Source organism: Podarcis liolepis (assembly GCF_965112155.1).
Source record: "Podarcis liolepis genome assembly, chromosome: 4".
NCBI classification, from domain to species: Eukaryota; Metazoa; Chordata; class Lepidosauria; order Squamata; family Lacertidae; genus Podarcis; species Podarcis liolepis.
The window spans coordinates 36,466,612-36,484,257 of record NC_139558.1 but is presented as its reverse complement, the minus strand read 5'-3'; the positions used below and the strand labels follow the sequence as shown (position 1 = coordinate 36,484,257).

General features: G+C 44.4%; 2 long non-coding RNA genes across 3 annotated transcripts in view; one reads left to right on the top strand and one right to left on the bottom strand.

The window, feature by feature from the left end:
• Positions 1-469: 469 nt before the first annotated feature.
• LOC310706398 lies at positions 470-7,340 on the top strand. The gene is made up of 3 exons (XR_014525834.1): positions 470-692; positions 5,236-5,657; positions 7,182-7,340. It is a non-coding gene; the product is annotated as an uncharacterized lncRNA (long non-coding RNA).
• Positions 7,341-11,982: 4,642 nt separating this feature from the next.
• Positions 11,983-17,646, bottom strand: part of LOC310706426 — a 32,396-nt gene continuing 26,732 nt past the window's right edge. The window contains exon 3 of one of the 2 annotated variants that reach the window (XR_014525870.1): positions 11,983-12,077. This is a non-coding gene — a long non-coding RNA (uncharacterized lncRNA). Of the gene's footprint in view, positions 12,078-14,179; positions 14,306-17,646 lie in introns of those variants that run through there. The other variant, XR_014525869.1, reaches the window with a different exon arrangement.

The following is a 17,646-nucleotide window of genomic DNA, read 5'->3' as shown; positions in this document are numbered from 1 at the left end:
GATATATCCTATGGCCCCTAGGACACTCTCTCAGTGTCCAAGGGTCTTAATTTTCAAAATATTGGCCTGTTCAGAGCCCTGTTCACTGCTACTATTTCCCCATCTACTGCTATTTCTGCACATTAAATAAAAATAAAAATACCACTTCTTCCTGGATTAGTTGCATTGGTATTCCCAGGCCATCAGTAATCACATAATGGTGAGGGTGGTATCACGATTCTGCACATACCCAATCAGATTTGGTGTGTGACGACATCACTGTATATAAATGAAGTCGTCATGGAGATAGGACAATGCTAGATGAACACTAGCATTCCTATCCCACCCCAGCACAAAAGACATTTAAAAGGTGCAGTTTTCATTGCTACCAAAAAAATTCACACACACCCCAAGCCATAAGCCATATTTTAAAATATTGCTTTCTGCTTTATTTATGTGGGAAAATTGGAAAGGGAGGGAGTGTTATGAATACCACTTGGGGTCAAAGGAGGAGTGCATAGAGGCAGTCATCTCAGGTGACACCAGCAGCCGTTTCCAGCCAGATCTCATGAGACCTCATAAGAGCTCCACAAGATCTCACTGGAACCCACCATTGCCACTTTCCAAGCACTGCCAAACGACCCAGCTAAGGGAGGCTTCATCAGGGTTGGGGAGGCAGCAAGCTGAGAGGACACCTTCCCATTTTGCCTCAGGTAGTGAAAGGGGAAATGCCAAGCCTGGTTTAGAGTCAAGAACTCTGAGTCACACGATGCATTCATCACACATGTGGTGCAGTGGTATACTTTGTATTGATCTTATTGATTTATTGAGAGCTAGTGTGGTGTAGTGGTTAAGAGCAATAGACTTGTAATCTGGTGAACCGGGTTCGCGTCTCCGCTCTTCCACATGCAGCTACTGGGTGACCTTGGGCTAGTCACACTTCTTTGAAGTCTCTCAGCCCAACTCACCTCTTAGAGTGTTTGTTGTGGGGGAGGAAAGGAAAGGAGAATGTTAGCCACTTTAAGACTCCTTCAGGTAGTGATAAAGAGGGATATCAAGGCCAAACTCCTCCTCCTCCTCCTCCTCTTCTTCTTCTTCTTCTTCTGTACTGTATTGATCATATTATATAAATAATGCTCTGTCCCAGCTTCTGCCAACATAGCAGTTCAAAAGCATGCCAGTGCAAGTAGATAAATTGGTACCGCTGTGGTGGGAAGGTAAACGGCATTTCCGTGCACTCTGGTTTCCATCACGGTGTTCCATTGCACCCGAAGCGGTTTAGTCATGCTGGCCACGTGACCCAGAAAGCTGTCTGTGGAAAAATGCCAGCTCCTTCGGCCTGAAAAGTGAGATGAGTGCAGCAACCCCATAGTTGCCTTTGACAGGACTTAACCGTCCAGGGGTCCTTTACCTTTTTTAAAAAAACAACCTATAAATATTTAAATAAATAAACATTAACCAAAGTTCTAACTAGATGTCCAGTCGAGTAGCACAGAGGAATGGTGAAGTGGGATGATGATGGAAGTGTCCTGCTGCTCCTTGGAGTGCTGCAGAGGCCATTGCCCCAAAATAGGTCTGTCTCCGGGGTTCTTATACTCTCTTATTACATGACAAGTAGACTGATGTGTTGACTGTAGGTCCTGTTGAAATGAGCTAGCTATCATCCAAAGGAGCTTGCTTCTCCTCTTGCAGAGGCTGTCCTTTCAGCCCAAATATATCTGTTCCGCCTTTTCAAGCATTGCATTTTGAACTGATTCTATTATAAAGGTCAGTGAATACAGAGATGCCATTTTTGGCTCAGGCAACCAAATGTCCTAGGAGAACCCTCTTTTAAAGTCCATCATTCACACACCAGTTCCTGCCATCATCTGCCCACATCCATTGTGCCAGCTGAGGCAATTCCCTTCATCCTTCTGTAAGAAAGAACTTGTCCCTGCTATCAAGAAGCTTCATCCACTTGGCTACAGAGCACAGGGGAAACCATCAATTTATCAACCAGAATAAAGACATTTTACTCTGATGTGGTGGGCTCACAAATTACAATCCCTTTGCTGTATTTGAGGTAATGGAATTTGGATTTCCCAGAAGTTTCAGTGGGATATGACCCAAGACATGCAGATTCATTAATGGTGACTATAACCCAATGTAACTTTGGATACAACAAATACATCTGGATTTCACATAGCTTTCAGCTTAAGGCAGCAAAAAAGAAATACATAGTTGACTTCCTCGCAGCCACATTTTTGTGTCTTTCAAAGCCCTATAGAGTGCAATACAATTTGGAGAACGTAAGGTAGTGCTGCACCATAACATAAGCAGCAAATCACTTAATATTATTCTTAATAAAGCCCATCTGGTTGTGATCTAATGAGAACCACATTTAAGTCACTTTTTCCGTCTTCAAGAATGTCATACAGTCATAAGCAAGCAACACTTTCAAGATTATTTATGCTGCTATATTACAGACAGGAATCCCCAAGCCATTTACTTTTGTTTGGCATGGTTCTAATATAGTCCCACCAAAGTCACAATCAGGGCTTCAGGGAGTTGAATCAAGAGGGACCTGTGATCTGACACAGTATAAGCTTTCTATGTTATCATGTGCCTTGCCAAGACGCAAGGGGTTCTTTTTTGTTTGTTTCTGGCAGACAATAAAAACACCAAGGTGGTTACTTTAACAAGTTTATTTGCTAGCAAAGAATACAAAGTAAAGCATTAAAAAAATCAGATTTCTCATGGCTGGGGAAGCACCTCCAGAGCAACAGCTATTCCTCTCACTCCTTCAGTCTAAGGCAATGTCTTCAGTGTCTTCAATCTTTAATCTTAGCAGTGCTCCAGTCTCCCATATTTATATTATTTGGGTGTGGGAGTCATATCCCTGTGTTCAGCCAGGGGTAGTACCAATGGCATCATCTCAGGTACATCAAAGGCTTGGCAAGCTGCCCTCTTCTACTGTTTGTGTGAGAAGCACTAGTCCCTGTCATTCTCATGACTTTGATCCTGCAAGCACATGAATCAATCCTCAATCTTGGCATTCAGTATCCAGATTGACCTCATGTCCTGATAAGCCTCTATCTCTGTCGTGTCTCTGTAGTCTAAAAATCAGCTCCGAAGTCTATTTATTTGTATTGTTTAATATTCCAGTGCTCTGTGTTTATAAAACCCAATAAAAAGTTATTTTTTATAATAATAAAAAATCAGCTCACATTGCATTAATCTGTCCTCACCTGATGCATCTCTAAACACAATTAGATCCTTAAAGGACACAGCCTAGAAAGTTATTAACTAAGCAAGTTCGGGCTTCTATAAAGGCCCTGCATAAACCATCAGAGAATGCCACCCTCTCCTTGTAACATAGCTCCTGCATATCTTCCCTAACGCTATGTTCCTAACCAATCCTAAGGCAACTGCCTAGGCATTCGAAAGAATCTCATGTACAACGTATTGGAAGTAAATGTAGGGTTTGCAAAGCCTCTGCTTCTGGCTCTGTGTAATGGATGCTAATGGAATGGGGGTTTTTTTAGGAATGCTGGAGACTTGGGGAAATGATCTCTCTCAGCGGGCCAGCTCCTGATACTGAGGAAGTAAGCAAACCCAGCAGCTTCTCAAAGCTTTCCTTCAGGCAGAAAAAAATTCCACGTTTTTAAAATATAAAACCACATGTTACTTATGAAGGTCTCAAGTAGATGTATTTTAGTGTTGAAGCCCACCCCCCACCCCTCTTCCAACAAGATTGGAAGTGCAATTTGAAACATTTCTTACCATCGTTTTGTTCATGTCTCTTACAATGAAATATATTGAGTGGAAAGGAGAAAAAAGTTTTTAAGGTTTGGAGCAATTTAATTGTGGTTTCCTTTTAATACTGGAGCAATTATACATGTCACTAGCTGAAAAGCAGAATTACTTATTATGAAACACTAGCAATAGCTGACACCTTGATCCCAGTGCTATTAACCATTCCTGAAGTGCTCGTGGCAAGACCATTTTTCAAAATAAAGAAACACTAATTCCAAGGAAAGTATCATTTTCTCCTACTTATTTCCATGTGCTGATGGTCTCAGGTTACAGCCAACTAATTTAAACCTGCTTACACCAATTATTTCACACCATGGATGGGCATATCAATCATCCAAATTAGTTCAGTTTTGTAATAAGAGTATAATTAAATCTTCCTTTTAAAAGAGCATAAGCAAATTTCACCTGAGCGTAATGACACCCTCATATCCGTTTCTTTCCTCAAGGTCCTCAGAAGTTATTTAATATACCAAACATGCATCAGAGGCCCAGTGTTTACCCTTTGGGAACAGATGGTACATCTCCCTTAACTTGTCCCAACATGTGAATGTAGCTCTCCACCCACCCACTCAGTGTTCCAGCCCGCAAGCACATACAGGGATAAGACAGGTGAATGCCATCTGCATATGTCCAGTTCAACATATGCAGAAAACTACATGGATGATTTTCCAATTATATCATATAAGCAATTTGTACCTTGGTACTTGGAACTGCTGTGGTCTAAACCACTGAGCCTCTTGGGCTTGCCGATCTGCAGGTTGGCGGATCGAGTCTCCACGACAGGGTGAGCTCCCATTGCTCTGTCCCAGCTCCTGCTAACCTAGCAGTTCAAAAGCAAACCAGTGCCAAGTAGATAAATAGTTACCACTGAGGCAGGAAGGTAAATGGCGTTTCTGTGCACTCTGGTTTCTGTCACGGTGTTCCGTGGCACCCGAAGTGGTTTAGTCATGCAGGCCACATGACTGGGAAAGCTGTCTGTGGACAAACACCGGCTCCCTTGGCCTGAAAGCAAGATGAGTGCCACAACCCCATAGTAGCCTTTGACTGGACTTAACCTTCCAGGGGTCCTTTACTTTTTACATGTGGAGCCAGTGCTAATGCACTGGGTGAGCAAGAGTCTACACTGGACCTCAATGAGGGATATTGCCCAATATTATCCAGTCTGGCCCATGGATAATGCAGAACAAATGATGACCTGGTTTGAACCAAATGCTGTGAGATTAGAGTACACTTTGGGGAATAGACATTGCTCATACATTTTCCCTCCTGTAAAAAAATGAGAAAAGAGTCACTCGGCTTTTGATGCTCAAAAGGAAGGTGCACACAGATTAATATGAATGAATGTTTTAGGTGTTCACGTGTTATGCTAAATTTTTGTTTTGCATTGCATTGTATTGTATATTAAGAGTCTGTATTACATTTTATGCTTCAGTGTGGGAGTGTTGTTTATTTCTCATCTAGGGCCTTTGTGATGTTCCCCAACTACCTTGAATACAGACGTCTGGATCCCACGCAACAAATGAGTAATACAACTGGACATTTATTTCCTACAAAATATGATAATCTGGAAATGCCCTTTAAATGCTCCTAAGTATCAGAATGTTTTTGTCTATTTCAACACTCGCATTCTTTCCAGAATTAACGGGGAGCGAATTATCAAGTGACTAGTTATATTTGGTCCCACAACCTTTGTACGAGGTGACTTAGTGCTGGACAGCTCGGTTTCAACCCACCTTCTGCAGGAAGTGAACAGAGCCATTTGGCACATAAATTAGCTGAGCTGGGAATTTTCTATCCCTTAATGAACTTTTCCATTTAACATTACCAGAAAAATACACCAAGGAATCTTAAGAGCTTCATCATCCTTGGAGCTGCGAAGTATGGTATGTGCATTAGTGAAGGTCACTGATTAATTCTGTCTCCATCTAAATAAAACTGGTTGCAGTAGTCTGATCCAAGGATAGCTGCAACATCAGCTGTTGTGTGCTAATACCATAGAACTTTTTTAATGCTAGGCAGAGCAATCCTAATTCTGATGGCGGGGGGAGCCTGAACAGCTGCAGTGTTCTAGATTTTCACAGTCTACAAGGGCAGGGTGGGAAACATGCAACCAGAAAAGAAACTAATGGCATAAAAATGAGAGGCGCATCATGGTGACCCAGGAAACACCACCAGTGGCAATTAGGGACTCTAGTAACAATGATGTCTACATTCTGCTCACATTCAGAGGGGACCAATGATGGGGCCATGCCTACTGCACACTTTCGGAATCATCACACTCACACACTAAGTACAATGATGTCATAAAGGTAAAGGTACCCCTGCCCGTACGGGCCAGTCGTGTCCGACTCTGGGGTTGCGCGCCCATGTCGCTTAAGAGGCCGGGGGCCAGTGCTGTCCGAAGACACTTCCGGGTCACGTGGCCAGCGTGACAAGCTGCATCTGGCAAGCCAGCACAACACACGGAAACGCCATTTACCTTCCCGCTAGTAAGCGGTCCCTATTTATCTACTTGCACCCGGGGGTGCTTTCGAACTGCTAGGTTGGCAGGTGCTGGGACCGAGCAACAGGAGCGCACCCCGCCGCGGGGAGTCGAACCGCCGACCATACGATTGGCAAGTCCTAGGTGCTGAGGTTTTACCCACAGCGCCACCCGCGTCCCTTTTAATGATGTCATAGCAACCCTATTTCTTCAGCCTCGGTGTCTGAGCCAGCAATAGGGACCCCTACAGACACACTTTGTATCCTATTATGCTCTTCACAACCACTGCATGGATTTTCTCTATACTGCTGCATATAGAGGGAGAGGAGGGGTGGTTACTGCTGGCATGGAAGAAACTGCCCACATCTCTGGAAAATGATAGATATGCTATCATTTGCCAGCAATGCCCTTCCACAGTCTACATGGGACAAGCAGGCCAACCCCTACACAAAACTGGTGTGATTCTGACCTCAGAAGTGGCAACAGTCAGCAACAGTCAGGACACTTTGTTTCTGACCTGAACATAACTCTTTACATGTCAGTGCCTTCTTTTTAGGAGTGGAATGCAAGACAGAAAAGTTGACTGGAAGTCTGGAAGTTACCGTAATTTGAAGTTGGACTGAATTGTGCTTAGCAATTACTCGTGGTTCTTCAGTCTGCTTATTTCAGACTTGACCAGTGTGTTCTTCGGAAGATCTTGTGGCCAAAAAAAGGTCACATCATTACAGAATTGAGGCAAAATCTACAACAGCGAGAACAAATTTGATACTGTGGTTAAGTCCCTGAGTCAGCTGCAGAAACATCTGCACTGGTTCTTAGGGTAGCAGCTGCCTCCGATCATGGTGTAGAGTGGGATGTGTGGGATGCAATTTAAACCACAAGAGGCATGTAGATGGGAGTGCTGCATCCTTGCCCACCTATGAAGGCATAAGAAACTGCCTTCACCAAGTCATACCATTGAACTATCTAGCTCAGTATTGTCAACACTGGCTGACAGTGCTTCAAGCAGGAGTCTTTCTTGACCCTACTTGAAGATACATGAGATGACTTGCATTTACTACACTTTGGTTCTTCACCACCACCAACAGCACCTAAAGTGCCTCACCTGGGAGAGACAGGTTAACATGATGAAAAGAAAGAAGTGTCAATGGCCCAACTAAGAGGAATCTTGGGCCTAGGCTGACAGAGGCTGCCAAGGTGATGGGGTGTGAGAGAGAGGTGGCAGGAGAATAGTTTCTTTAGCAAGGTGTGCTGGGAAGAAGAAGGGAGAACAGAGGGATAGATCCATGTGAGGCGGGCTGACTGGAGGCTGGCTGAGAGAGATGCCTTGGGCTCCAGTGCCACACGGAAGAAGAAGAAGAAGAAGAAGAAGAAGAAGAAGAAGAGGAGGAGGAGGAGGAAGAGGAGTTTGGATTTGATATCCCGTTTTATCACTACCCGAAGGAGTCTCAAAGCGGCTAACATTCTCCTTTCCCTTCCTCCCCCACAGCAAACACTCTGTGAGGTGAGTGGGACTGAGAGACTTCAGAGAAGTGTGACTGGCCCAAGGTCACCCAGCAGCTGCATGTGGAGGAGCGGAGACATGAACCTGGTTCACCAGATTACGAGACTACTGCTTTTAACCACCCACCACATTGGCTCTCTGTGGGGAACAAGCCCCTGTAACTCCCTCCCTCCAAACTCAAGTGTAAATATGTGGGGGGGGGGACTATTTTTTAAAGCTATTCTCAAATGAACATAGACCCTGTCTGAGCACCTGAAACCCCCTGGAATCTTGCTATCACTCAGCAGAAAGTGCCTAACTTTTGTAACCCCCTCACCTTCCCTTTATACTTGATTGGGTCAGTGCGGCATTTAAATATACATAAGAACATAAAAAGAGCCCTGGTGGATTAGGACAGAGGCCCATCTAGTCCAGCATCTTGTTCTCACAGTGACCAACTTGTTGCCTACTGTCCAAAAGTCCAAAAGCAGCACAGCAGCAATCTTTCCACTTGGGATTCCCAGCAATTAGCACCCAATATGTCTGGGAGCTACCTCTAACTGGCCCCCAACACTTCTGTCCATCTCATGTGTAGTTGTTTCTTAGAGACACATCCATTTCTATCGTGAGAATATAGGTCTACAGATAAGACATGGCTTTAGCCAACCTGTTTTTTTATTGAATGTTGGGAAACTACTCAGATCTCTGGAAAATGTTTTGCTTAGACACACAGCTAGTGGAATTCTCTGCTCTCGGGTTCCTTCTTTTTGCTAGATTTTCCTAACTGCTCCATAAAGAATAGCTCTGGGGCCAAATATATCAATTCAGAATTCTGCTTTGAAAAGGTAATCTTAGACATCTGGGAACTACTATTACGTTTTGTGGGGGGGGTTGTTTTTTGCTTTTTTATTCAATCTTCTGCCAAATGTCTTCCCAGTTAAATGCTGGAAGGAAAAGATTTTGTGCTAGTTCCCCTTCCATATTTCTTCTAGAGCAGGGATAGGAGGACTTTGTCCTACCAGATCTTCTTGGACTCCAACTGCCAACAGCCCCAACCAGTATGGTCCATGGTTAGGGATGATGGGAGTTGGAGCTCTACAACATCTGGAGGTTCACAAGCTTTCCATCCCTGTTCTAGAGTTTTATGTGACAATGCTGTACTTCAGTTCTTCTGGCTATAGGATTTGGTGAGAGCCCTGTTATGTCAGCTAGACATGCTCTTTCCATGACATATGTGCTAGTGGAATACCCCAGATATGCCAGCATAATGGCTAAATTAGGAATGAAGTCATGGGTGGGATGGGGCAGCGAATGGAAGGAGCAGATTTAGGACTGTACCCAACTAAGTTCTGTTCAGATTAGAGCCATTGAAATTAACCTAAATTTGTAGTATATATTAATTTCTATGGGTTTACCCTGTGTAGGACTAGCATTGGATACAACTGTATCCTACACACCTCCAGACCATGGCCCAATTCTCCAATATGTTAAGGTATTCTTGAATCCCGATTCTGTCTTCTGCATCATTGGCTACCTCTCCCAGTTTGGGGAGCCCACACAAAGGAAGCACTTCCACAAAAAGCTTTCCTCCAGAACACTCCTAGGGACTTGAGCCCATTGCTAAGTCTTCTCTGGTCTGAATCCTAACAGGTGCCTGTTTGGGGACTCCAACAAACAATAATGCAGGCTGGATACACACCATACAGTTAAAGCACAATTATTGCTAATTATCTCTGTTACTTAAAGCACATGACTTCCACCAAAGAATCCCGTTAACTAGTTTATTAAGTGTGCTGGGAATTCGTTGCTCTGTAAAGGGTGAACTACAGTTCCCAAGATTCTTTGCAGGAAGCCACATGCTTTAAATACTCTTTAAATGTATTGTGTGCACACTTAGACTCCACTCCAACAACTGGCAGTGTCTAAACAACCATTCCACCTACACAGAAAGGAGGAAATATTCAATGCAAACCATAACTGCTGTTGTGTGTCTTCCATGTCTACCTCACTCACCCACTCCCTTTCTCGTATAGGATTCTTGTTCATTTTAAAGAGTAAGGTAAAAGTAAAGGCAAAGGAGCCCTGGACAGTTAAGTCTAGTTGAATTCAACTTTGAGGTGTGGCACTCATTTCCACTAGTGCTAAACTGAAGATTGGCCACTTCCCCCCTGCACATATTACTAAAATGCATCCTTTCTTTTTGTGATTTTTTTCTGCTCATTTTCTTTGGGGGGGGGGTTATTAGCCTCTCCTCCCTTAAGTGTATGTGAGTGAGTGGGCATGTATGTAATTGTGGCCTAGGCATAATTTATTAATTACATAGCTATCTGAGATTGAAAACTTGTGCCATTAAAGTTAATAGAAGCAGCATGTGCTCAACTCAGGCCTTTTATTAAGCTGCCTTGAAAACAGTTTAAAATGTGGTGCTTTGAGCATCCAAGTCCTCTGATGTTATGATGCATAAAGAGGGAATTAGTGGAGGATATATAGCTATCAAGTTGCCAGAGGATTTTGCAATTATTACTGATGCATACAGAGCTTTAAACTGCCGTGCTAATGATCTACTCTATTCCCCACTGTGTCGTTAATTTCCATCCTGATCAAGCGACTTGGTAAGGACCCATGTAAAAATAAAGTGGTAGAAGAGTTTGAACCTTCTCACATAGCACGATTCAATCTAGGGTCAACATTAGACTGATATTCCTGGGCCTGATTTCATCATAAGTTCAGCATCGTACAGTATTTAAAGATCACAGTAAGACAAAGATCCTGGTTCCAGTAGCCTTTTGTAATATGGTGTTAATCATACTATCTGCTTTACAGGGCTGCTGCAGATATTACTGAGGTATTGTTGCCCATATTCATATATTATCTGTGTGTAAGGCATTGATGTGTAGAGCAAAGGGGCAGTCTGCATTTTTCATCCCACCTCAATGTCATGCTTTTTCCATTCACAAACCATGAGCTGTGTGTGGCAATGTGAGCAGAAAACCAAATGCACAAACTCCTGGTCAGGGGAGTCTTTAGCCTATGTGCTGCCAGGGTGCAAAAATCTGTCCAGCACCCCCAAATTTGACAAGCGCTGCTGTTGTGAATGACAAGGGCTGCCGCTGGCGCAGCACATCTTTGGTAAATGAGCGCACAAAGTTGAAAGTCCTTTAGTGAAGCAGTAGGTATACATTTCGGTAATACCTAGGTATATACAGTGGTGCCCCGCAAGACGAAATTAATTCGTTCCGCAATTTTTGCTGTCTAGCGAATTTTTCTTCTTGCGAAGCACGGTTTAAACGGTTTAACAAAGTCGCAAGACGTTTTCATCTTGCGAAGCAAGCCCATAGGGGAATTCGTCTTGCGAGGCAAATCGCGAATGAAAAAACCTTTCGTCTAGCGAGTTTTTTGTCTTGCGAGGCATTCGTCTTGCGGGGCACCACTGTATGTATTTTGGTTTTCTAGCTTGATCAAAATTATTTATTATTTCATATCAGGTAGATAGTTAAGAGCTTAGATGGTTTCAGTGGTGGGCGCGGGGCACCCCCCAGAATTCTGCGCCCGGGTGCTCCGCACCCCTTGCACCCCGGGTAAAGACGGCCCTGCTCCTGATATTAAGCAGAGGCTCTGTGTGGATTGGGCCTTGCAAACAATCACACTCAGGGCTTTTTGTTTCACCTGGAACTCGTGGGTATTCAGTTCCAGCACCTCTCAGGTGGGCGCCATTGCCATTATAAGAGAACAACGGTTCTTGTGAGTTCTGGCACCTCTTCTAGAAAAATAGCACCGCAACCCTGATTTTTCCAGGGTTCTAATACACTCAGAGCCTCTATTAGTACAGGAGTCCCCTGCCTCAATTGCCAGAGGGGTTTAACAATAAATCTCCCTTGACAGAGGGATCTTCTAACAACTATCAGCACCCTTAACAAACTACAGCTCCCAGAATTCTTCGGATGAAGCCATAAGTGTTTAAAGTGGCATGATAATGCCTTAAATCTACTGTAGGTGGCTGCAGAATGCCTGAAGAGTGGAGAAAAACTGGGCTCTGGTTCCACATCATTTTGATTTTCCCTTCCCCATCACCTCCACTTTTCCATCTGCAGTAATTAATTACAGAATCCCAACAAGGGTAAATATAACTCTCTTGATATATGGAACAAATCAGCCGTGGGAAGGCACTGGAGATGAAAGAGGGGAAACAGCGTGGTGTATACTAAAATTTGAGATCACATTTTCCACTTCATATTGAACAGGCCCCTGTAGCTCTCCATTTAAGAGCAGTTTGATCTGTAGCCATTAGAGAAGGTGATAATGTTTAACTCCAGGCCAGATGCAATGCATATCAAAACTCTGCAAAAGAAATGGGGGGGGGGGGAGTCAAACAAGCAAATTAGGCCATTCTTTGTCCTGGGCAGTTGGCAAGTTGACAATATCGGTTCCCAGAGTATATACGCACGTTTTCTTTTTCCTGCTGACATCATAGATACAGATTACTGAAGCGCTACAACACACTCTAAAACTGGTGACTAGAAAAGATTCCAGGCACCATGGGCAACAGTTACTCTCTAAGAACAGCACCCTCGAGTGTCTGCAAAGAATTATTACTACGCTCCATTCTGAGGTCACAGAACAAAAGAGCACCGGACACCATCCCACCAGCCGGTCGTGAATAAGAAAGGAAAGATTGTGTGGGAATGAACCCAAGATTGCTAGCAACACATGAGGGCTGAACTGAAGCTTTCTCTGTACAGCAGCTAGAGAAAGTATCTAGCTATGTCATTGTGCTTAGTGGAATAATTTTGCAGTTGCTATCCATGCTGCAGAAACCATTTGTTTGGTTAGAATCTTAGGCTGGGAAGGGATATCCAGCTCAACCTGCTACTCAGGGTGGGGTCTCCAATGTAGGACACAACCACAGCATTGCTGGCAGATGGCTGCCCAGTCTCTACTTAAATACTTCCAGGGTAGGAGATCACACAGCTTCCCAAGGTAGACTGTTCCATGGTAGAACAGCTCTTCATCTCAGAAAGTGTCCACTCATGGTTAGGCAAAATCTTTCCTTGTAAGAACAACAGATCAACATAGAATCCAATGAAATCTAAGTACTTTCTGCGCCTCCACTTGAAACCTAGATGGTGTCTTGAGCAAAGTTCAAGATAATGGATTGTGCAAAAAGCCCGCAATAAAATGAGGTGTTTGCTCTATGCAACTTCTCATGGTCTTACATTACAGTATCTCTCCACCCTCTAGTGGCTAAAGCATATTGTTGCGAGCCATTCCAATCTCCGAGTGGTTAGAGATTCCAAGAGTTCCAGGAGTTTACCCAAGATTCATGCTTTTGGAAATGAGGCACAGCGGAGGCTGTGGTGTCTTTATGATATGTGGTTTATTTACACATATCTACAACCTGAGCCTATGATGGAGGCTGGATCCAGGGGTTAGAAGGATCTCACATCCAGCCTACTTCCTCTTGCCACCCCAAACTCATAACAATATTATAAGAAAAGGTATGGTTTTGGATGCTGTATTTAATTATGTAGTATCTAATTTATCAGTATTTCTTCTCTTCTTTAAAAGAAATTTTGCATGCCAAACTTTGACAATTCCAGTCAATATGGACATTTCTCTTTTTAAAAAATAAAAACTTGAAGGGTGTTTGCTTTATACGTTGCTGTGTCCCAATTAATTTCCAGTTAGCAAAGTTTAGGGGGCCAGCCTCCAAAATATAGTGTTGGTGGGTAATTTTATTAACACCAGTTCTACAGTCGGGAAGGGAAATAGTACCAGTTAAGCAAGTTGGAAGCAGAGGTGTGTCTCCTAAGGTAGCAAGAGGTTGTCACCTGGCAATTCTGGTATATACATGTATAGACTTATTCAGGTGTTTGAGGGAAAACTTGTCGTCTCTCATATGCAAAGATCCTGTTTTGCTGCCTGTATATGCACTTGAAGACTGTATATAGGATGAATATGACTGCATGTATTTGACTTCCTCTTTTTCCCCATGAACAATTCATACCACAGTTAGGAAGGGGTATTTGCAGTGGGGAACTGTAGTAATTCTAGCAGAGGAAAGGGTTCATGTCTCCTCCCCCAGGGGCTTGGAGTTTACCCTTAGCAGCAAGTGCTACCTTTGTTGAAATGAGTAATGGGTTTCCAAGCACTTTGTGTTCTTTTTAAGGAAACAGCTCTCTTCTCCCTAATCCACACCACCAAAAGCCAAAGGCAAGAGAGGAAAACTGTCTACAGGGATGAACTCTTAAAGCAGTAACTTAAAGAAACTGACAGGTAATTGGCTATGAGAGGTAAGTTGAGACACATTGAAAAAGACCATTTTTAAAATACTGGAAATACTATACTGGATTTTTACGAGAATATAGGCTTCAGAGCATCCCACAGTTCAGCATATGATACATAGGTGAGGGGGAAATGTAGAAGTAGTCATTGATATATCTTTTCTTCGAATGCAGTAAAGTGTTGTCTCCATCGATTGCCAAAAACACAAAATAGTTGACTGGCGTCCTTGGCTGTGAAACAGCATTTTCTATCCCACAAAGTCCCCTTCACAAAATCGGAACAAGCTGTGGAAGAGATGCACAGTCACACTCAAGTAACAGTCGCAGAAACACTCGGCGATGAAGTCCCAGACAAATGAACACCATCCTGATACCTTCCCTCAACATTCAACAACAGAGCCAATTTTCTGTCAAGAGTTTTCTCACACTGGAGCACAGAGGAGCAGTGCTTTATTGAGTATTGTTCTCCACCATAAACTCTTGACAGGAACTTTTGCATTCTTTCCGAGCTTCCCTCGTAGATCAAGGCCTTTGGCGCAGATGTCAAGCCATATGCACCTGCCATAGAAGAAAACTTGGAATGGGGAATCCAGCCAGGAAATTCACTGCTGATGCAACAATGGCAATAAAAGCAACAGAGGAGATGCAGTTGGAGCACCTGGAATTCCTGTGTTAATTCCAGTGGTGGCTGGTGTCCATTTGTCCTGATAGGGCAGAACGCAGGGAGGCCAACAGTAGGTGGCGCCAGAGCCAACTCATTCCAGTTTTGTCCCCATCCTCTTCCCTACTGAGTAGTACAAAGGGAAACACTGAGTCTGAGGAGGAGAAAGCTGACAAGCTGTGCTGCCCTCTGGACTGGTTCTAAGTAAGAAGGCGGGGCAGGTGAAGGCTGGCTGAGGGCAGACTGAGATTAGTGGGCAGCGCTGCATTTGCCCTAATGGACCAGCCACCACTGGTTAATTCTCTGCAAATTGCTCCTATTCAATAGGTTATGGGTTGAAGACAGTATGGGGAGAAGGGAGGGATGTGATTGGAGGATGTGGGGTCCAGGTGGCTCTGGTCCTCTGTCCATCTTACAAGTACTTGCTGGCCAGGCTACTGAGTCATCTCTCAACTCTTTCAAAGTTTTCAAAGTAAACTGCTATGGGATTATTATTTTTTGGCAAGGGATGTTAATGTTTCATCCAGTAAAGGTAAAGGGATCCCTGACCTTAGGTCCAGTCGCGGATGACTCTGGGGTTGCAGTGCTCATCTCGCTTTACTGGCCGAGGGAGCCAGCGTACAGCTTCCGGGTCATGTGGCCAGCATGACTAAGTCACTTCTGGTGAACCAGAGCAGCACATGGAAACGCCGTTTCCCTTCCCGCCAGAGCGGTATCTATTTATCTATTTGCACTTTGATGTGCTTTCGAACTGCTAGGTGGGCAGGAGCAGGGACCGAACAATAGGAGCTCACCCCGTTGCAGGGATTCGAACTGCCGACCTTCCAATCGGCAAGCCCTAGGCCAGGGGTCAGCAAACTTTTTCAGCAGGCAGCTGGTCCACTGTCCCTCAGACCCTGTGGGGGGCTGGACTATATTTTTTTGGGGGTGGGGATGAACGAATCCCTATGCCCCACAAATAACCCAGAGTTGTATTTTAAATAAAAGGACACATTCTACTCATGTAAAAACACGCTGATTCCCAGACCATCTGTGGGCCAGATTTAGAAGGCAATTGGGCCGGATCCGGCCCCCGGGCTTAGTTTGCCTACCCATGCCCTAGGCTCTATGGTTTAGACCACAGTGCCACCCACATACCTGATTCATCTAGTATTGTAGTCTTTTAGTTCCATGGTTTGTTCTGTTTATGAAGTATTTGTTATCTTTTTGTAAACTACTTACTATTATGATATAAATATGTGAGCCACTTTGATGCTCAGTTCTGGGGGGGGGGGGGGAGATAGGATATAAAACCTTGTCGGCATCCATCTGTTTGAAGAGACGATGGAATGCACCTCCAGGGGTGAAGTCAAACTGCTATGTTAGTAGCACCCAAGTGACCTCCCCCAGGCACAAGCCTGGTCAATGTGTATGGAGGTCCTGGGCTGCACAGACAGCAAGACCCCCCTTCTTGGCCTCGCTGATGTGGTTCAAAGGAAAGCAGAGCAATATGTTTGGCACCAACTTGGCCACAGGAGTTCCTGGAAGGAGGTGTACAAGCAGCAGAAGCCACTTGGGCACCTGGGGCAGCGTGCCCAGGGGTGGGCAGAGCCACCCATAGGGGCAGGGTGCACCGTGGGGCCTCCGGAGTCTGCTGCCTCCTCCCACTCAGCTGCCCTACAGCTAGGGGGGAGGCAGCAGGTGGACCGTTTGGGCAGCACAGAGTCTGCGCACACCCAAGCCACCGCGTCTCTCCCAGGAGAGACGTGTGGCTCTGGCGCAATGCAGGCTCGTGGTGAGTACCGCCTGGCATTTTGTCACCCACCTCAGTGCTGACACCTGGGCCGGCCTGTACCCACCGCACCCCCTTCCTCCACCCCTGTGTCCATCATCCAACTGTCTTAGGGATGCCACTCCAGATTTGTGCAGGGTTTATTTGCTCCTTACTCTTGTTTTCTCCTGAAGATATCCCTCAAGGCAGTGGGATAATGATGATGATGATAAGAATAAATATATGCAATACATGATTTACTCCTAAGTCTTGTATATCCCTTTGATTTATGGCAGTACAGTGGTACCTCGGGTTACAGACGCTTCAGGTTACAGACTCTGCTAACCCAGAAATAGTACCTCGGGTTAAGAACTTTGCTTCAGGATGAGAACAGAAATCGTGCTCCGGTGGCGCGGCAGCAGCAGGAGGCCCTATTAGCTAAAGTGGTGCTTCAGGTTAAGAACAGTTTCAGGTTAAGAACAGACCTCCGGAACGAATTAAGTACTTAACCCGAGGTACCACTGTATATTCAAAATGTCAATAGGAGTTTCTCTATCCTTTTGCGTGAGCCAGGGGTGCCAACTTGGCACCGCAACTGTGGGTGCCCGGGACCTTGGATGCTATGCAGTGTGTATGGCCCTGGCACCAAAATATGTTGGTATCTGGCCCTTTCATGGGGAATTCTGTGGGTGCTTGGGCACCCAGGGCCTCAGGGAGTTGGCACCTATGGCGTGATCTGCAATGAGAAGGCTGAGGTTGGACGCAAAAGCGGGATTCAAGATTGTTCCCTTACTATGGATGAGTGAGCTAGCCAAATTCTACTTTTAAAAATGCACTAACTTTTTTAGTGTAATTATACTTCTCTTAAAATATGCAATTCAAAATATATTCTGAGCTGGGAATTGTCTTGGAATATTTGGGACATGAGAAAGGCAGTGGATATATCAATAGGTCCCAAATAGCTGGAAGGTATGGATAAAATTAGTTTATCTTGGAATACACAAATAACAAATTCCTCCAGCATCTCTCCCCCTCGTCTATCTTTATGCACCACTTTTTCTTCCTTCTTTCTTTTTTAAAAAAGAGATACTTGCACCCTCTAGTGGTTATTTTGATTTCTTCACAGTTCCTTTAATAATAAAAGATCAAATCTTGTTTTCTCAGGTAATTTATTAGAGGATAGAGAGTGAGCTAGGTTAGGGTATTAGAGCTCTT